The following is a 22,489-nucleotide window of genomic DNA, read 5'->3' as shown; positions in this document are numbered from 1 at the left end:
CTTTAAATACACATATACAGACTACCAGTAAAACATAGCAGACCTGGTTTCCTTCAACAAGTTTATTAGTGAACAACTTGCTTTCATTTTTGAATTATAAAGTAAAATATTGAGACTATAAATGTTTTGTGTACAAAAGTAGTCAACAAAGGCTGGACACCTTGAAGATGTTTTCATAAGGAGCAAAGGTTTAAAGGCAACTGGCTTAATTATGTTGACCTAAAACTGCAAAGTAAAACATTAGGGAGCTAAAAATATGAAGAAAACATAATTATGTAGCATTAAAACACTGAAAAATAATTAAAATGCTTTAAGAATTTCTTCCCTGTTTGCTTAAAAACAATAGCACCATGTGTTAGTTTATGTCTGCGTATACACACACACACACACACACACACACACACACACACACATATATATATATATATATATATATATATATATATATATATATATATATATGGGTCTACTTCAATAGCCCAACTTACCATAACACCGAACCACATATAATCGAGATGACAACACCGAACGTTCACTTTAATGAATGTTCAGAACATTGTAATCTTCACATGGGAAAAGAGTTAACTAACATGGTGAACTTTGCCCTTTTCCACACTGTAGTGTGATCTCAGAGTTGGTATATTTAGTTAGGGGGGTGTGGAGGTCCAAGCCGCCCTTTTGGGTGGGTTTAATTTGCTGTGGTTTGTTTTAATTGTGGTGGTGGTCAACTGACTGTTTTCCCGGTTTAAAATTACAATGTTCAGAACATTTGTTAAAATGAACTTTCGGTGTTGTCTCGAATATATGTGGTTTGTTGTTATGGTAAGTCAGACTATTGAAGTAGATCCATATATAGATTCATCATATTATTTATAGACTCTGGAATGATTTACCTTAGTCTGTTATACTGGCAGTAAGGCATTTGAGGTGTGTGTGTGTGTGGTACAGATATTTCCTCACACCCCAAGGAAGGAGGGTTGTGAGGGATAAATTGTTATCAATTCTGTTTGCATATACCATTTCTCAGTTATTTTTATAAATACTATTTTAGGTCTTAATTACATGAATTCAGTATAATCATTCAAGTACTGGTGGTGGTCCTTAGATAGTAGGATTAATTTTTTTTAAGTTTAACATGTTTTATGTTTTGGCAAAATTATAGGTATTAGTTAAAAAATCACATTGAAAATGTGTGTTGCTCATTTTAATTGACTGGTAGACAGGGATTTGAAATTTTTAGGGTAGTCATTTTAGAGGAAACGTTTTTTTCATGTTTTTATCAGATTCTAGTGGAGCCATCAGTTTAATTTTTATGGGCACTCTTCATTTCTTAACGATGTTCCCTGCATTTTTTTTTTGGTTATAAAGTATGAGAAACTTGCTACAGAGTCTTTTTTTTTTACTGCAGGTCAGAGATAATGGAAAAAGTGGTGAGAGGAAAAAATGTCTGCCAGTGAGATTTTGAAGGATGTGAGGCAGAAGGGATCTGTGACTGTGACAGATCAGGTGGTCTGATCTACTTATCTGTCATGCATGGAACACATTTAATGAACATGTGACTTGTATCCTGCTATCTGTTTTTCTTACCCCTTTATATAATGAAACAGCAAATGCTCACTTGAGTGCACAAAAAGATAGTTCTAAAAAGATCAAACAAGATGACAAAAAAAAAAAAAAAAACAGAAAACATTATTATTCAGGTAGGAAGCCCAACTGCACACCCTATCCCTGCTAATTATATGTTCCAACTCTGTGATCGTACAGTAGTGGGAAGGGGCAAAGTTCCATTCCCCATTGTAACATGATCTCAAGCACAGACAGCAGCTGTCCTTAAGGGAATTCAGTCTCATAAACCGGAAAAGCACAGTAAAAAGACTGATATTTCTTCAAACATTTGTTCTTATGAGCGGCAACTATATATCTATATATATATATATATATATATATATATATATATATATATATATATATATATATATGTGTGTGTGTGTGTGTGTGTGTGATGCAAGTGCGTGCATGCGTGTGCGTGTGTGTGTGTGTGTGTGTGTGTGTGTGTGTGTGTGTGTGTGTGTGTGTGTGTGTGCGTGTATAATCTATGTAGTACATTCCCTTTCATCTCAGTTGTGTGACAGTGCTGTTAGTATATATTATTAAGAGAGTCTGGCAGTTAAGCTCCCATGCTTTCTTATGGAGTTTGTGTTAAGGAGCAACCATTCAAATCCAACAACTGCAAAAGCATCTTTGCAGCAGCTCTAGTTGTGTTTTGTGGTCATCTGAATGTTGCTAAAATGCTGCTTTGATGAATCTGAGGTCCAGACTAATGATTCAAGCATCATTGCTTGTTTGCATAATAAAAATGTATGTCTCACACACACATACACCGACATACATACTAAATTGTCACTCATACTTTAAGGTGTAATATTCAAGTGTGATACTAACTTCCTTAAAGGCTGCTGCTTTGTGTATTTTTGAATTACCTTCCTTGATAGGCTGCTTCCAATTATTTATGACTTTTTATGGCTTTTATACTTTATTTAATGAAATGGTTTCACCTTGCTTGTTCATTTTTGATGAAGTTCTTGAAAACATTAAAGAACGAAAGTGCTAAATACCGGTTCGCTTCTGCGTTTTTCCTGCTAAATTTAGTTTTGTTTTATATATATATATATATATATATATATATATATATATATATATATATATATATATATATATATATATGATCTTACTGCTAGAAAAGTGCACCTTTTATAACACTGCATCAGTTTACATTCCAATAAAGACTCCCTTGAATGGGAACAGTGATTACATTTAATAGCGTCTTCATTGTGAAAAGAGTTTATTGTCCTCTTGTTTGAAGTTAGGAATATACTTCAGTCATGGCTTCTCTCTCATCACCACCTTCAGACACTGGGATTGGAAGACACAGTCAGCTGATGTTACTAGTAAAGGTCCTAATGATGGAGGCTCAAATACAGCCATATTCCTATTTACAAAACACTTCTTATGCTTATCAGAAAATTAATAATGTTTCTGTAAAACATTACAGTGTTTTTTTCCTCATACAAACAATGCCAACATTTTGCCCTTCAATTTTGATTTAGGATAAGATGATACTCTCCTATACAAAGTTTAAGTAAAGCACATAAAAGTTCTTGAGATATGTGATGTTTCCTTTCCTAACATCATGTTTGGCAAGATTCTTCTTACAGTTTCAGCAAGTTAGGTGACTCTTGCACTGTTACAGGCATGAATTAGATCACAACATCAAAAATATGTGAGGAGTTTACTTTGTAGAAGTTTGTTTTATGAAAGTAACATAAATTATTCATTAAATTAAAAAATGAAATAAGAACATTATAGTTCTGAAACATCAATGTTATATAGCAGTGCTTTTATGCAATACACCTGTCTTATCCTACAGACTTGTATGGTAGTGACATACATTGCTAATGACATTTCTGTCAATGAGGCTGTCATTTCTCAAGAGTTTTGTTTTTAACAGTAATCTCACTGCCTTGCTGAAATGTGCCCTCTTGAAATCTCATTTGCTTCCCTTCTTTCAAAGGCTACAGTTGGTTACCTTAATGTTGATAAGGATGTTTTTGCTACTGGGAATGTTTCTTGATGCTAACTTACAAGTTAGAATTAAAATAAGCTAGAATTCTTACTCAACATGTACACTCTGAAGGGTGACAATGTTTTAGATGAAAACATACAGCATGAAAATATGGTATACAATGAAGCAATACTCATAGGTTCATTGGTGTGTACTAGGCTAATGGCCCTGGAGCCCTTACAAGCCTAGCCCATAGGATTAACCTGGCATCGTGCCACCCAACCTTAGTTCCTAGTGCCTCTGTCGAGTAGAGCCACTGGAGTGATCCCCGGCATGAATTTTCTATTTTCCATCCACTCATCAAGATTTCTCTTGAAGACAGCCAGTGAGGTACTCTGCTTGACATGTATGGGAAGTCTATCCCATAGCATGGGCAGTCTCTGGGTTATGAACCTGTCCCTTCAGCATGTTCTATTGATTTTGGTAGTGAGGTTGAGGTCTCTGAAGCATGTGCTGCGGATGGATTGTGATTTCTTTAGATGCAGCATTTCTAACAGAGCTAGATCAGACATGGCTTTGTAAGTCAAGCAGAGATCGCCTTTAAGTAGGCGATATGAGACAGAGAATAGTTGGAGTTTTTTGAGTCTGTCCATATAGGACAAGTGTTTAAGGCCTAGGATCCTCTTTGTAAGGTACTTTTGCGGCCTCTCCAGTTGTTACAGGTGTCTAGTGAGGTACATGCCAAATGGGGCATTGTACTTGATGATTGGCCTAATGAGGGAGGAGTAGAGGGAGACAATGACCTCTTTCTTCTTGGATGCAAAACCCTTAGTAATGAGATGTGCCACAGAGAAGGACTTTCTGGCCACAGTGGCAACGTGGTGGTCAAAAGAGAGGTTGCTGTCAACCTGTGTTCCCAGATCTCTTATAACACCTTCTGTGTTCAGTGGACTACCATCAATGTGGTAATTCAAGGGAACCAGGTTTTTCCCAAAGGGGATGAAGACACATTTTTTGATATTGAGCTTAAGGCCATGGCTCTGTCATCAGTCGTTGGTCTCATTGAGGGCTTTCTGCAGGATGTCAGCATCACTTGGGGAGATAATAATAGCTCCCAACTTGCAATCATCTGTGAACTTTGTCAGCCAGAGTCCCTTTGTGTTAGCCTGGACTTCAGAGAAGTAGATACCAAACAGGAGAGGACCCAGGACCGAACCCTGTGGGACTCCACTCGTGACTGGTCAGCAGTATGACTTGGAGTCAGCTACTTTCACACTGTGGGTTCTATCTGTGAGCCAGTTTGCAACCACCTAGTGATATAGGGGTTGATGCCTAGCTTAGTAAGTTTTTCTATGATTCCTGAATGGGGAATGGTATCAAAGGCCTTGGCCAGATCAAGGTAGGCTGTAAGAACCACCTTACCTTCATCCACAGCTCTGGTGACTGACTCAAAGAAGTCAACCAAGTTGAGCAGGCATGATCTACCCTTCACAAAACCAAACTGTGTAGGATCCAGAGTTTGGAAATTCCCTATATCCTTGTTTATTAGGTCCATGATGATGCATTCCATAGCTTTGCATATCAGACTCGTCAGGCTAATTGGGCGATAGTTCCTGGGGTCTGTAGTCGCTCCTCCTTTGTGGAGAGGGATGACTGTAGCAGTGTACCATTTGGTTGGGACAAAGCCTGAGGCGAGGCTGTGATTGAACAGGGCACATAGGTGAGGTGCCAGTTCAGTCTGTAGTTCATGTAGAGCACAGCCAGGGATACTATCAGGTCCCATAGAAGCTGTATTCTTGACCTTGGACAGTGCTGTTTTAACCTGTACAGCAGTAATACTGGGTACCTGGCAATCTACTGGTATTGTGATTGGTCCTTTGGGGGGGGGGTAAAGTTAGCACTGAATCTGTCCGCCAGTACATTTGTAATATCTGTTGGCTCGGTATAGGAGGTGCCATTGTTCAGTAGCTCAGAGCAAATCTGGGTATTGATTGCCATGGAGATTCTTTACATAACTACAGAAGGTCTTGTGGTTGTCTTTACTATCTGCTGCAATTCTGTATTTATAGCTAGCTTTAGAGGATTTAATGAGGGATCTCAACCTTTTGTTGAGGCTGATAAGGGAGTTTTTCCAGTCTTGGGACTTCACCTTATTCCACATCAGTTAACTCCTTCTGTTGTAGAGTTTGTTTATGGCAGGGGACCATCAGATTGGCTTCCTTTTTTTTTGAGGAGAGCGTCTTAGTTTTATTGGGTATGGCGAGATCCATGCATTTGTGTATGTGTTCGTACAGTGCATTGTGTATGATTTGACGGTCATGCAACTATTCTCCATTTGCCTGGGTGCCGTGAAGTTAGCCACCTCTATTTTTAGAAGCACAAAGTTAGCTTTGGAGAAGTTTTCATGGTGGTTACCTTTGTTGGGGGTGGGGTGGGGTGGGAGGGATGTGGATTTCCAAGGTGATTAGCTTGTGATCGGATCTAACCAGGGAGGAGTTGACTACTGGTGTAGAGCAATGGTCACCCATGTTAAAAATGACCAGGTCAAGGATGTTGCTACCTCTAGTGGGGGTAAGAACGAGCTGGTCCAGGGCATTGGAATTAATGAATTCCAGAAAGCATTGGGCAAGTGTATTGGTACATGAGTAGTTTTCTCAGTTAATGGAGGGGTAGTTGAAGTCGCCCAGTATGAGACTGTTAGGTTGGATCCTAATATTCTCCAGGGTGCTTAGGAATGTGGAGTGTGAATCTTTGGACATGGCTGGGGACCTATAGAAGGCTATGACCTAAACTGCTGTCTTACCCAGTGTTAGCTGCACCTGAAGTATCTCAGATGCATTATGTTGGGATACCAATCTGGAGGTGTGAGCATCCTTTATGAATATGGAAACACCACAACCTTTGGAGCTTCGGTCCAAGTTCTTGGGCTGAAAGGTGTGGAATGAGTTGTAGCCTGGTTGAACCAGGTCTCTGTTACAGCACAAATGTTGATGTTCTCCATTTTAAGGAGGGCTTTGAGTGAGTGCATTTTGAGATTTAGACTTCTAGCGGTGAGCAGCATGATCCTCAAATTGCATTTGTTTGTAGCTGTTATGGTGGTAATTTGGTCTTTGGAGCACCACCTAAGAAAGGCACTATAGGGGTGGCAAGAGCCTTGGCCAGTATCTGGAAGCCCAAGGGTGACAGATGCAGGCCATCTCTGGCAAAGCATCGAGGTCTGTCAGTCATGTCATCCCAGGCAGATACTAGATCCCCTTAGAATGACACCAGAAACTTAGCCAGTTGTTGAAATCAATCATTTTCTGCTTGTACTATGGAATCATTCTGGGTGATGGTAAGATGCTGCACAGAGATAGGGTCATACCCACCTGGGCTACATGATCCGAGAGCTCCTCCATGTCTCTTTTCATGTAGTCCAGGGAGGTATGTCTCAGGTCATTCACACCCACATGTACAATGACAGAGTCATATTTGTACCTGTTGTTGAGGGACCTGAGTGCGTGCGTTATGTGGTGGATCCTGGTGCCTGACAGGCAGCTGACTGTTACTTTCTCCTTATTCAACCTAGTGAGTGGAACATCAGTGTGCCTCACTATTGAGTCACCTATGACCAATGTGTTGGGCATGTTGTTTTACCTCAGAGGCTTTGGCTGAATGGCACACTGTTTACGAGAGTTAAGTGTCTCGTGATTACTGTTGTGTTGTGGTGGTTGAGTGCGTTTCTGCCTTGGAGGTCTCTGCTGTTTGGCTATATTTTTATTGAGAGCCTCCGTGAAGGTTGGTGTGTGATTTGTGTTTTTATGTGAAGGCAATGCTGGTGTGTGTTTCTGAGGGCTATGTGTTCCATGTGGTGTGGTGCAAGTGTTGACCTTCTCCACTTGACCAGCTATTCCAGTCTTGGCTGGAGAGTGCATGGCTTCCAGTTTGGATATATAAGTACATCTCTCACAAGTCTGAGTGATGGAGGTTAAGAGGAGAAGGTTGTCAGTGTACATGAGGCAGTTGCTACATTGCCTCAGGATGCCCAAGTTCACCAGGTTAATAGGAGAAAGCACAGGGAACTGACCTTTAGACATGCTTGGAGGGCTGGGCATTAATAAGTACTGGAGCTGTTTCCTTGTAAAACGTTTAGTGCCAGTAGCACTTTTGTGTACTACAATAATTGCTACAAGAAGTCTGGTAAAGTGCTAAACTAACAACCTAGTAAAAGTGCAGGAGAGGAGAGAACTATCAGATCTAAGGGAAAAGTTGAAGAGCAGACTTTGGCACTGCTCAGAAGCTTACAAACATTCCTGGATACAGAAAATCTGTATCTGAACTAGATTAGTTACAGGAAAGGTGGGAAACAAGTGCAGATGTGGGCTTTTAAACCAGAAAGTTGAAAGAGATGGAAAAACTGCCCAAATGGTCAATAAACTACAATTTCTGGGCCAAAAACCACTCCTCTTGTGGTAGATAGGCTACGTTGTACTTACCACTCTCACTGATAAGCTAGAAGACTTCCCTCCAACACAGAAAGGCTTGGGGGGCTCAGAAGCTTACAAACAGTTCTGGATACAGCAAATCTGTACCTGGACTAGACTAGTTACAGGAAAGGTGGGGAACAAACGCAAACGCGGGCTTTTAAACCAGAAAGTTGAAAGAGATGGAAAACATGCCCAAACGGCCAATAAACTACAATTTACTAAAATAAACTACAATTTATTAAAAAGAAAAAGAAAAAAAGCAAGTATTTTTACATTGTTGTCATGTTGAGATATACTGGAACATTGTGTATATTGTATGTTGACAGACCATGTAAGGCTTGACCACCTTTAAGCACTTGTACAACTGTTGAAATAATGTTTACTAAGCTGTATTCAGCTACCTGTCTTTCAGACAAAGACCAAGTGACAAATGCCTACAGAAGGGCATTTTTCTGGGCAGTCTGGTGTCTGCTTGGGTACATTACTTCTTTTGTACTGACTAATTTTGTGGTTCTCTCTAAAAGGAACAGACTTCTACCATTTTACTATGACAAGTAAAGCATTAGCGTGTATTTAATGTATTACATTTTTCAAAAGTGGCATGTTTTCTTCATGCTCTCCCCAGCTATTTATTCACTATCTCTGCATTGGCCTGATGTCTAGAAGACCACACTGCTTATAAGTTATCAAAAGATCACAGGATCATAGGATCATTGCAGGTTACTAGGCTAATGGCCCCAGGGCCCTTACAAGTCTAGCCAAGTTCAACCTGTGTTCCCAAGGGTGTCTGGTTCAAGTAGACACTAAAATCAGCACCTATTGCTCATGAAGTAAATGCACACACAGCCAGGAAATGGAACAGCTTTGTAAAGTTCACAAGGCAGACCAGTAAAATCCAGGTAGGCAATCAGCACATTCAAATAATTCCTTTTCTCAGAACCACAGAGACATATAACACACACACACTCGCTTTGAATCCTGAAGCAGCTGTGCTTTATCAAACATGCTGTTGAATGAGATTTCATAAATATATACCTTGAAATCCTAATTTAAAAGCAATTCGAATAAACATTTTATTTTAAAAATGAGACTATTCCACATGCAGAACATTTAATTCAATTAAAAATGAATAATATATAAAAATAAAGCATTGCTTAAAAATAATGCATCTGTCATATCTCAAACGAAAATGCTGATAAATTAAAAAAAAAAAAAACAACACATACTGTTGCGCAGTGTTATGAACACTAATTGTTTTGTAAATGGCCAAGTTGTGAAAGAAGATAGAAGATTGTGATGAGATGTTATGAGATGTTGCATACCTGATTGTGTTAGTGTTACTAATAATAAGTATAATATAAGTAATGAATTTATAATTTCTTCCCAACTTTTTGTGTTTTTTGTACTAGAAAGTACCCGCACAAAATACCAGTGGCACAATTTAAACTATACAACTGTGAAGTCATTTACATAATTCCTTCTTTGTTGTGTGAGATATTTAGAAAAGTATATGCCCATGTGTGTTTTACTTGTGTGGGATAGTATTGTGTGAATCAAGGAAAGTAAAAAAGTCTAAGCTAAGGTCTTGGACACATCCATATATACCCTTATGGCAATTGCTACTTACAGCATACATAGAACTTTATATTCACTCCTAAAGGATTAAAGAAAAAAGTTAGATATGAACAAATATTATTTCAGTTTATATTTTATACTAATTATTAACAGCATTTTGTTTTGTTTATTAAGATGTTTCATTTTTACAGTACATGCACAGATAATGTCATCGTTTAATAAATCTTATTATTTAGTTAAACATTCATATACAATTTGTTTTTTTTTAAAGGTACAGCATTTTTTTATATTTTGCATATTTTTTTTTTTTTTGTTAATTTAAGTGCTTTCTTTTCAAGGTAAATATTTTTTAAAGGTTGTTTAAATAACATTGGAACATGTGGAGAATTTTAACATGTGGTCAGATGTGCTGTTTAAGTTCCTTGTATAAAGAATTTTTGTGGTTCTCTGATAAGCTTGCATTTGAATCTTCATTTGCGCTGTCTGTGTGTTATTGATAAATGCCTGTTCTCTCATTATCATTATGTTGCTCTGCTGTTTCCCTGAATGTGTGTTCCTTTTTTGGTTCCTGTCCTGCTTCTGTGTTTCTGCTGACCTATTGCTCATGTCCAAGGACACAGGTAGAACCCCTGCAGTGAATTTCTGCTTACCCATCCAGTCATCTAAATTATGCTTAAATTGTGATAATGAGGGGCTTTGTTTAACATGAACAGCAAGCTTGTTCCAAAGGTGGGGCAACCTTTGTGAGACAAATCTGTCTTTCCAGCAAGTTCTGTTGATGTCACATACCAGGTTAAGGTCCTTTGAGCGAGTGACATGTGTGCCATTTGTCTTGTGAATGTGCAGCACTTCCATTAAAGCTGGGTCAGAGATTGCTCTATATGCAAGGCACAGGTCGCCTCTGAGCAGTCTATATGACACAGAGTAAAGTGACAATGATTTCAGTCTGTCAGCATAAGACAGATCTTGAAGACCCTGAATTTTCTTTGTAAGGAACCTTTGTGGTTTCTGCAATTGCTGCAGATGTTTGGAAAGCAACATACCAAAGGGAGTGTTGTACTCTGTTATTGGCCTGTTGAGGGAAGAGTATATGGGGGTTATAACCTTTTTTTTTACAGGAGGCAATGCCTTTACTTATGAGATGAGCAATATAAAATGCCCTTCTTACCACTATGTAGACATGGTGATTGAAATTAAGGTTGCTGTTGACCTGTGTGCCCAGATTTCTCACCACTGACTGTGTGCTTAGGGTATTGTTATTGATGTGGTAGTTTGCAGGAACATCACCCTTGATGAAGGGGATGATAATGCATTTTTCTGCATTAAGTTTAAGACCATGACTTTGGCATCAGCCATTATCTGCTTAAGACTTTCTTGCAGGATGTTGACATCACTAGAGGTTTCAATGATCACTCCCAATTTGCAGTCATCAGCAAACTTTATCAGTCAAAGTCCTTTAGTTTTAGCCTGTACTTCGGAGAAGTAGATTCTGAACAGTAGGGGTCCCAGAACCAATCCCTGTGGAACACCACTGGTTATGGGTCTGCTGGAGGAGGTGAGGTCCTCTACTTTGACCGTATGAGTTCTATTAGTGAGCCAGTTTGCAACCCGCCTGACAATATATGGGTTGATACCCAGCTGGGTGAGTTTATCAATGATGCCTAAGTGGGGGATTGTGTCAAAGGTCTTGGCTAAGTCTAGGTAGGCCGTATGCACAGATATGCCCTCATCTAGGGCTTTGGTGACTGTCTCAAACAAGTCAACGAAGTTTAACAGCCTTCCCTTGACAAAGCCAGACTGGGTGGGGTCAAGCAATCAGAGATTTCCTATATCTTTGTTAATAAGGTCCATGATGATTCGTTCCAAGGCCTTGCTGATAAGGCTGGTCAGGCTAATGAGTCTATAGTCTGTGGATGCACCCCTTTTATGCAAAGGGATGACGGTAGCTGTTTTCCATTCTGCTGGGACAAAGCCAGTGCTTAGGTTGTGATGAGAAAGCATGCCCAATGGTGATGCTAATTCCTGTTTTAACCCATGTAGAACACACTCCAGGATGTTGTCTGGTCCCATATAGGCTGTGTTTTTGGCCTTGGCGAGGGCATTTAAGACCTGTTCCTCAGAGTTACTACGTGGGGGACAGGTGTTAGGGATGCTTTTGGGTATATGCTGTGGGGATAGGGGAGTGAAGTTTTCACTGAACCTGTCGGCCAGCAGGTTTGTTATATCCACAGGTTCTGTATATGTAGTACCATTAACTACAAGTTCAGAGCAAATCTGGGCCATACCTTCGAGGTTACAGATGTAATTAAAGAATGCCTTGTGGTTATTCTTAGTTAGGGAAGTTAATTTGGATTCGTAGTTAGCTTTGGAGGACTTCATTAGGAGTTTTATTTGCTTGTTTAAGTTGATGAGGGAGTGTTTCCAGTTTTGAGACTGTTCCTTCCTACTCTTAGACAGCAATTTCTTTCTCCTATTGTATAGCCTATTAATGGCAGTTGTCCACCAGGCAGGTTTGTTTTCCTTGAAGATCTTGCTTTTGGTCTATCAGGTACGGCAGAGTCAATACAATTGTACAGGTACTCGTATAAAGAATTGGTGTATAACTCAGCATAGGCATCTGTTCTATCAGTGGGGGGGGAGCTATGAATCTATTTATGCTGTCACGTAAGAGGTTGTAACTGGCTTTGGAGAAGTTTCTTAGTCTACTTATTGCTAATGGGGGTCTTGTGTTATAGTTACTTCTAGCAAGACTACTTTGTGATCAGATCTCACCAGGGATGGCCACGCACTGGGGATAGTGCAGCGGTCCCCTTGCTGGTGAGCACCAGATCCAGGATGTTTGAGCCCCTTGTGGGTGTGTCAACCAGCTGGTCCAGGGCATTGGAGTTAACGAAGTCCAGGAACCTTTTGGCAAGTGAGTTAGAATGTGTATAATTTACCCAGTCAATGGATGGGTAATTAAAGTCACCCAAAACCAGCACATTTGGATGTATCTTGACTGACTCAAGTAGATCCAAGTAGGCTGAGTGGATGCCCTGATTCATGGAGGGTGTCCTATTGCTGCCAATGACTTAAAGAGGGGTCGTACCTACATACCTACAGTCAATTGCACTTGAAGTAATTCAAGGGAATAGTGCTGTTTCACCAATATAGAGGTGTATTTATCTTTAATGAATATTGATACACCAACTCCTTTAGTTCTCATGCCTTCAGTTTGTGGACTAAACATGTGGAAGGAAATGTAACCTGGTATAGCTGGGGTGCTCTCCGCAGCCTTAAACCAGGTATCAGTGACAGCACAAATGTCAGCATCTTCCAAGGTGAGGACTGCTTCCTGTGGGTGTAGTTTCTGATTTAGACTCCTAGCATTTAGCAGCATAACCTTAAGGTTGTTTTTAGAGGGTATTTTTATGTTGGGAATTTTGTTCTTGTGACAGTGCCTAAAAAAGGCACTATGGTGGTGTCAAGAGCTGTAGCCAGTAACCAAAATCCCAGGGTTGACAGACGAAGACCATCTCTGGCAAAACACTGAGGTCTATTGACCATGTCATCCCAGGCTGATAGATACTGAATCTCCTTTGAATGACTCCAGAAACTAAGCAGTTGTTGAAGTCAATCATTTTTTTGTTTGTATTGAGGTATCATCCTAGGTGAAGGTAAAATGCTGATTAAAGCTTGGGACATACCTGCCTGAGACACATAATCAGAGAGCTCAGTCATGTCTCTCCTCATATAGTTCAATGAGCTACATCTCAAGTTGTTCACACCAACATGGGCTAAGAAAGAGTCATAACAGTGCCTGCTGTTGAGAGACTTGAATGCGTGTGTGATGTGGTGGATCCTGGCACCTGACAACATGACGAGAGGGACATCTGTGTGTCTCACAATTGAGACGAATATGAGTAAGATATTATGCCTTAAAGACTTGATTGGTGAGACACTGGTGTATGATATATTATGTGTTCTATGTTCTGCAGAGGATGTATTATATGAATCTTGCTTTTGTTTGTGTTTTGGAGGTTTCTGATGTTTAGGTAAGCTTCTGTTAAAGACCTCTACATATGTAGATTTATGTGCTGTTGGTTTGTTAGGTGCAGAAGGTAAGGTGTGCCTGCTGACAACCTATTTAGTATCAGATGAACTGACTGGTGAGCAAGAGAGCCTGGATTCTAGGTTCTTGATATAGATGCATCTCTCACATAATGAATTTGTGTGGACTAGAAGAAGTGGGTTGTCAGTGTACATGATGCAATTGCTACAATGCCTCAGGATGCCCATGTCAACCAGGTTGGCTGGAGAAACTGTGGGAAATTGTCCATCTATAATGCTAGGTAAGTTGATATGGTCAGAAAACAGGAAGAGGACAGGAAGGAGCAGGTAAAGTACAGAACAGGAGAAGTGGACAAAAATATGAAGGGCTAATGTGCAGGATCTGTGTTGGTACCTCAGGAGTTTCACTGAATGTATCACCTGTCAGTGAGGGACAGTCTCGAGAACTCACTGATGGAGCACCAGCAGAGTACTAAGGGAAAATTTGCAGGCAGAAGTATTTATGTCTATAAACAAGGGTGCCCACTGCTGCTCGGCAGTGTGCAATGCGCAAACAAGCACAAACCCATGCAAATGTAGTGCTTATGTAGCAAAAAAAAAAAACAGTTCAAATAAGCAGTGATATAATAAAAAATGTAGTTCAAAAGTGCAATATAGAGTGAAAAATTCTACTTAAGTTTTGTGGAGATCAGCAGATGCCTTGGATGCCTTCAGACCAGTGACAAGTGGAGTACCACAGGGTTCAGTCCTGAGTCCTCTCCTGTTTGGTATCTACTTCTCTGAAGTACAGGCTAACACAGAAGGTCTTTGGCTAGCAAAAGTTTGCAGATGACTGCAAACTAGGAGCCATATTTGAAACTCCTAATGATGTGGATATACTATAAAACAGCCTCACTGAGACAGATGCCTGGTGTCAAAGCCATGGCCTGAAGCTCAGTGCCAAAAAGTGTATTGTCATTCCCTTTGGTAAAAACTTTATACCCATGAACTACCACATAAGTGGTAGTCTACTTAACACTGAAAGTGTGATAAGAGACCTTGGGACACAGGTGGACAGTAATCTCTCCTTTAATAATCACATCGCCACAGTGATCAGGAAACCCTTCTACGTGGCTCACCTCATCACAAAAGGTTTCTCATCCAGAAAAAAAGAGGTCATTGTTCCCCTCTACTCACCACTCATTAGACCCATTATAGAGTACAATGCCTCTTTTGGTATGTACCTCACAAGACATCTATAACAACTGGAAAGGCCACAGAAATACCTCACAAAGAGGATTAATGGGCTCAAACAGATGCCCTACGCAGACCATCTCAAAAAACTCCAGCTTTACTCCGTCGCATATCACCTACTCAGAGGCAATCTCTGCCTAACATACAAAGCTATGTCAAACCCAGAGCTGTTGGACATGCTCCACTTAAAGAAATCCCAATCCCTCTGAGCTACACGCACTAGGGACCTAAGCCTTGTTACCACAATAAACAGATCATGCTGGAGGGATAGATTCCTGTCCCCAGAAACTTCCCATACTCTGGAAAGGACTACCTATCTATGTCAAACAGAGTTCCTCGTTGGCACTCTTCAAGAAAATTCTTGATGATTGGATGGGAAATAGGAAATTCACCCCAGGGATCACTTTTGTAGCTCTGCTCGACAGGGGCACAGGAAAATAATTTTCTTGGGTGGCAAAAGCCAGGGTACCTTTTTGGCTAGGCTTATATAGGCCCTAGGACTAATAGCCTGGTATCTACCTATGAACCTATGATTGATCGGATAAATACAGCAGAGCAGTAGCTGGTCAGCAAACTCTTTGGAGCTTTACTAAAAACAAGCACAAACCCACGCAAATGTGGTGCTTATGTAGCAAATGAGAGCAAACTGATTTAAACAAATTAGCCAATAAAAAAGCTCAAAACTGAGCCCTGTTCCAGCAACCTTCAATCAGATGAGTTCTAACTGCACACTCCTGTCACTAAGGTGCAGGGGAACACTCTCCAATAAATGATGGCCTGATTAGTACTCAAGTTATAAAAACAGAACTAGATTCAGCAGATCTGAATCTAGTCTATGCTACAGCAAAGTGCAACAATTTCAGAAAAAAAACCCAGTTCAAATAAGCAGACACAATAAGCCTTCAACCAGCAATTCCCAGCTCAGAAGGGAAGAGGCTACCCTCTCCTCCCACAAGAGTGTATTCCACAAACCTTCCCCATACCTTAAAATATTGTTAAAACCTTCCAGACTTTTATCACTTTCTTCTCTCATAACTTCCAGACTTCCACAGGAATACCATTTGTTCCTGGAGATTTCCCTGTAGATTGATTATACATCACCATTTTTATATCATCCCCTGCTATCTTAGTTTTTAATTCTTGAGCCTTCTCTAACATAGCATAGTTAAATCTTCTACAAATATTTTCATTTGTGTCTTTTCTTTGTTTTCCCATCCCTCTACAAATTTTCATAAAATTTCTGAAATATCTCTAATACCTCAGTACAATCTCTATTTGTTTTTCTTGACATAGGCTCCCTTGTGTTGGTCTGTTCTTGGTGAAAAAGGAAAAACTAACAATTTTTGCTGGAGAGGGTTTGAATATCATTTTGATCTTCTTCTTAGTCATATGTAAAAACTAAAAGTGTGCATTCTAATTGGGGTAGTACATGAGGGGAAGGTTAGAGGGCAGCAGGAAACTTACCTTGTGCAAAAAAAAAAAAAAAAAAAAAAAAGATTAGTAATCTCAGAATGGCACCCATTGTTTTGATGTTTGTGTTGTACAACATATCTATCTAGTCCAGTCTGCTGTTGGCAGGTTCTGCGTCAACTTTTTGAAGTTGACCCATATTTTCACATATTACAGAAGAGAAACCCTTAGTGTTTTAAAAAAATTGAATTTTGTAAAGGAGAAATAGAGAATCTTAGTGTTATAAAACAAAACCTTCAGAGTTTCTTTGAGTTAAGAAAGAATCTGGTGTATATTTGCCATTTGTTTTTCACAAGCATCCTACAGAGTTTATTGATGATTTTGCTCCTGAATTAAAGAACTGTTTTAATGCCTGGGAATATGGTAAATTACATGTTTTAAAAAGGCAAGTCAGAATATCTGGTGTTAGAACTAGTTGGACAAATGGACACTTACTGCAATAATTGGTTCAAACATTAAAGAAAGTGACTGATGTATATACAGTTGCTGAAATTAGCTTAGCACCATTAAAACAGCACAGAAAAGTCTGATACTTGTGAATAGTTTATGGAATGGGGAGATGACAATAACTAGATTTCAATAGAGTACAATGATTTGAGAAGTCTCTAGCAAGTAAGGGAAATGTGATCCAAAGTCTTGTGCTGGAGGTGAGGCAATAAACATAATAAAAAATAAATGCTCTAGCATTAATTAAGCATGTCAAAGCTGTAGTAAGAGGAATAATTTTGCTAAAGTGTGTAAAATGAAAGATATTAATTTCAGATAAAGAGATTGCATATACTGGAGCAGAGACAAAAGAATGAGATTTTTTTGTGCACAAGCTTTGTAGTGAAAATGTACATAATTTGATTAGTAAGGAACATTTATTAATGTATTTATTTATTTTATTTTTGCTTTCTTGATCAGGTTAGCCCCACAAGGCTAATGGCCTCTTTTCAAGGGATACAATGTGGTATTAATACTGATTACAGGAAATTTGGCCAGGGCATCAGGAACCTTACCTTATTCTTTTCTGTTTGAATTTGCCAGAGGGCTGTCTTTGGAGGAGAAGATCATGCAGGAGGAGATGTTTGTGCAAGAGTGAGAGAAAAGAGAGAAGTAGAGAGAAGTATGGAGAATTTAGAAGAAAATAATTCAAAAGACGCTCAATCGAACGGACACCTCAATAAAGACTTATTGCCAAAATTGTCCAAATGCACAAAGAACAAACAGATAATCCAACAATGTGAAAATTAAAATTAAGCCACCATAAGTGCTTTCGTCCCTCAAATCATACATTAAATGGAACTTCATCAGATGGCAAAAAGACAACCTTATATCCCTTATATAATTTTGTTATATGACGTCACTTCCCTCAACAAATAAAATCATTAATTACACTCATCATTTCTAAAAACCTATCAATCTATCAATTATTGTAAAATCATATTAAAATATGCATCCTACAAATAACTCAAATGCAACATGTTGGCCAGGTCTTAATGGCAGTGTATCCATCATCAGTCTACTAAAGTTAAAAGCCCTTAATAGATGACATTCTTAGTTTCCTTTTATTTCTTTCTTTCTTTTTGTTTTGGTCTTGCTGGTCTTGTATGAGCACTTTTTAAGCTAAAGTATTTTATAAGGGGACTATATATGTTGGGGTATATCGAGTTATTTGCAGGATGCATATTTTAATATGATTTTACAATAAGTGATAGGTTTTTAGAAATGATGAGTGTAATTAATGATTTAATTTGTTGGGGGAAGTGACGTCATATGACAAAATTATATAAGGAATATGAGGTTGTCTTTTTGCCATCTGATGAAGTTCCATTTAACGTATGATTTGAGGGACAAAAGTGCTTACGGTGGCTTAATTTTAATTTTCACGTTGTTGGATTATCTGTTCGTTCTTTGTGCATTTGGACAATTTTGGCAATGAATCTTTATTGAGGTGTCAGTTGGATTGAGCGTCTTTTGGATTCTTTGGTTTATTTGCTTCTTGGTTTAACTTTTTAGAAGAAAATAATTGCAGTGTGGGTAAAAACAGTGCAGATAATAGATTGCCACATGTTATGAGTAGAGTTCAACAAAAATAATTGGAAATGGAGGTACTTAGTAAAATGCTTAAAGAGACAGAACCAGTAGATGAAACAGCTCTTTCATGGTCAAACTTGATACTGGAGAATCTCCTAGACTTCAGAGAGACACATGATGATGAGTCAGAGCATTGCAGTATGCAAAATGAGGAAATGCAGAGCAAATGGTTTGAGAAAATGTGTAATATTAGGACTGAAACAAGCAGTGTAAAGGTAAATGAATTTGAAATTAATAAAATGTACACTTCTTTTGTTGCTAACAGAAGACAGAAGCCTGTTATTAGCCTGGAAATGAAAAACAGAGAGACTTTAGACAGGTAATTTGTCTGGGATAATGTAATATGTCTACTGGGATCTGTTTGTTGTGGTGGATATAAGGGCTTTTATTTATATTGCAAATGAAGTTTTTTGTGAGATAACTTTTGAAAGTTTTGATAAAGCAGAGACATTTTTAATGTGTGTTAATGTTAAATCCTTTTGAACACCACAGAACTGTTATACTGAAAAGGGCCCAATAGAATGCTTGAGTGAAAGTTAACGATGCTGTTTAGTACTCCAGAAATAGCTGAAGAGATATAAGAATGTATTTTAAAGGGAAAAATATAAGTATATGAGACTAAAAATAGTTTTGAAAAATATGAAATGGGAAATGTGAGATTATGGTGTAAGACAGTAAAAATGGAAAAAATAATGCATTTACTAAACTTTGTTATGCTGATTAGTTAATTGATTAATTGTTGGCTTTATGTCTTCTGATTAGCTGCTTAATGTTCAATGTTTTCAGGGTGGGCCGGGGAGCATTTAATAGGTGAATGCCCTAGGAATAGGAGTTACCTGTGTGAGAAAACTGGGCATGGAGCAAATAATCGTAAGATGTAATGCAGGAAATGTGGAAGAAATAAAAAGTTTTGGTTTGACTGTGAATCTATACAGGTGAACGATGAAGAAAATTAAATTGATGTGGGAAATTAAAGTACAGAACTGGAGTCACCATCAGAGAAAGGAGAAAGTATTCTAAAGGTTAATACAGAGACAGACATGGTGGTGGGAAAATAATGAAGGAGAGCTAAACGCTCAAGGATTAAACAATGTATTTATGTATTTACTGACATCTGATTATTGGGAAAATCCAACTGGTTATCTGCCCATTTTTGGCAGTGGCCTGGGAAGAAAAGTGCCAAAGTATTACAAAAACATTTTAAGAAAAATAATTTTACAATCACCAAAATAACACAAGAGCTTCTACAGTTATAATAATTATACGAAATTAAATATAATGTGAAAACACTGGTTAAGAATTGATGCAACTTATACAACAATGATTTAATATTTAGATAAATTTTATCCAGGTTTATAGAGAAATAAAGGCAAGTTAGTATAATACAAACAGGAACTGCAATATGAAGTAAGAGAATAAACAATGTTATGGCATATTTAGACAGAGAGCCAGGGGACAGAAACTGGTTGAAGTAAGGAAGCGAGTGAAGATGGGAGAGTAAGGAGGGACAAGGTATGAATAGGTACGTATTCACATTTATTGATAAAGAACAAGAACAGAGCCTGATTTTGGATAGGAAGTATTTCAGAATAGTTTTGAAGGACTGGAGGGAGGGTATTGAACTGATGGCTACAGGTAAGGAGTTCCAGGCCTTAGCAACATGGTATGAGTACAGATCATGTCCAGTAGGTTTTATAGGTTTGTGGGCATTGAGGAGTTTTTAGTAATTGAGATATAATTACTGAATGCAAACATAGTTGTGTAGAATGATATTTAGTGCTGGATAAGCTGGATAATTTTTTAGGTGGTAAGAAGCTATGTATATTTCAGTTTATGGGGTAGTTCTAATCAATTTATGCTTTTAGTGCTACACAGTGTGGACTCTGAAAGGGGTATTTGTTGCGAATGTAGCCACTTTTTATAGCATTATTCAAGTTTTGATTTTTTTATGATGACTAGAGGTTAGTAAGAATAAGAACACCATAAAGTAGTGAGAGGAGGAAGTAAGTAGTGGCAAGTTTAGTTTTAGCTGGTTTCCTGAGAAAGGTTTTGGATTTGTAAAGCATCCCTAGTTTCTGTGAGGTTTTTGAATACATTTTTGTATATTCAGGTAAAATTTAAGATTATCATCCACTATGATCCCCAATAATTTGTTATGAGAAGTAACTTCAAAGGTTGTATTATTAAGAGAGGGGATTTAAAATGTTGTTTTTTTATGTGAGTTACAAAGCCATGTTTCAGTGGCTGTTAATGCTTCCTGAGTAATGTAACAACAGAGTTGTGAGTTATCTGCATATTGTATTAGGGAGGCCTGTTGTGTGGATGTGTGGAGGGTATTAGTGAGAATATTACAGAGAAGGTGATCACAGACAGAGTGGTGAATGAGAGGTATGTAGAGAGGGTGGAGGGCCATTTTACTGACTGACATCTATTGGACATACAGCTTTATAGCTAATAACATTAGCTTTTGAACCTTAAAAGGGTGGGCTGAGAAAGACTTAGTTTGCTGTGACCAACAGTGTATTGAAGGCTTTAGACAAGTCCAGAAATAATGAAGCAAGTAGTTTGTTATTATCTCTAGCTTTATTGGCAATATCTACAATAGTTAAAAGTGAGGTGTTAGTACTCTGGGAAGGAAGAAGCCATGGTGAGGGCAGCCAGGATGGTAAGTAATGATCAAGATTTCAAAAATGAGTTGGATTTTATGATGGAAATGTTTATCAAAAGGGGCTACCCCAAGACCTTGTGTATGGAGGTTAGGGACGAAATTGCCTGTAAAAGACAAATAGGTACATACAAGGCTATTCTGACCCCAGGAGGGCCTGAAGGAGTGCAGAAACATCACAAACAAACAGTGGCCCAAGTATTAAAGACAATTATACTGAATGGATATTTTGTGTAATTACTTACAACCAGGAAGCAGAGTTGTTTATTAAGATGGTTAAGAAAAATCGCGATATTTTAAAGTTGGACAAGAATGTGGATGTGAAAATGGGGGAAGCTCCAACTATTGTATATCGGAAAGATAGCTCTATTAAAGAGATTTAGGATGAATGAGCATCATATTTTCATTGAAGGACATTACAACTGTCAAACTAAGAACGTGGTCTACTTAGCCAAGTGTGAAGTATGCCCTCCATTTTATGTGGGGAAAACCTCTAGGCATTTTAGGGAACGGGTTAACGAGCATATTTTGGATATAAAGCATTTTAGATTGCATAATGCATTAGCTAGGCACACTAGTGAATTTTTAGGTCACAAATTCAAGTTTTGTGTCATTCAGCATATTAAGTTTGACGTCCAGGGAAAGACACTGGATGTACATTTGGACATTTGCGAGTTAAAATGGCAGTTAAGGTTAGATGCTCAAAGCCTTCCTGGTATAAATGACAGTGTTAGCATAGCTCCTATCTTTAAATTAAAACATATAATGGGTAGGAAATGAATGTTTATAAAAGTTTGGTTTGAACAACAAACTAGTAATTATTAAATTATTTAAATATTTTAAAATAATTATATTTTTGAAATAACATTTTTTTAAAGTTTTTATTGTTTTTGCATTTATTTTATTGTTCATGATTTTATGTATCTTTTAAAAAAAAATTCAATTATTGTATGTCTGATTTCATTGGTTAATTAATTCACTGGGTGCGTATATAATGATTGTTGAAGTTAGATTTATTGTTCTGATGAAGTCCTTGTAGTTTAGGACGAAACCTGGGTTAACCATTTTGTGAAATTTTGCATCATTAAAGTTCGGACTGGTTGCTGTTCCCAAGTGTTGTTGTTTTCTTTTTTTTTTTTGGTTTACTTGGTCATTGTTGATCAAGAATTTGTCAAGTGAGAAGCCATGCTGTGTATGGGGTAAGGGTGGGAATAGCAGTTCTTCCTGTAGGAGATAGTTTAGCATTGATTTCTGAATACATTCTCCAGTATTTTGGAAAAGGGGGAGATAAAATTGCTATAGGTCTAAATTTGGTAATGTCTGTTGAATTTCTTTTTTCCAGCGATGGAACATGGGATTCCTAGATTGAACTATTAATAAGGATTGAGA

The sequence above is a fragment of the Protopterus annectens genome, chromosome 12.part0 (assembly GCF_019279795.1).
Source record: "Protopterus annectens isolate FY-2018-M chromosome 12.part0, PAN1.0, whole genome shotgun sequence".
Classification (NCBI taxonomy): Eukaryota; Metazoa; Chordata; order Ceratodontiformes; family Protopteridae; genus Protopterus; species Protopterus annectens.
This window is presented reverse-complemented; position numbering follows the sequence as displayed.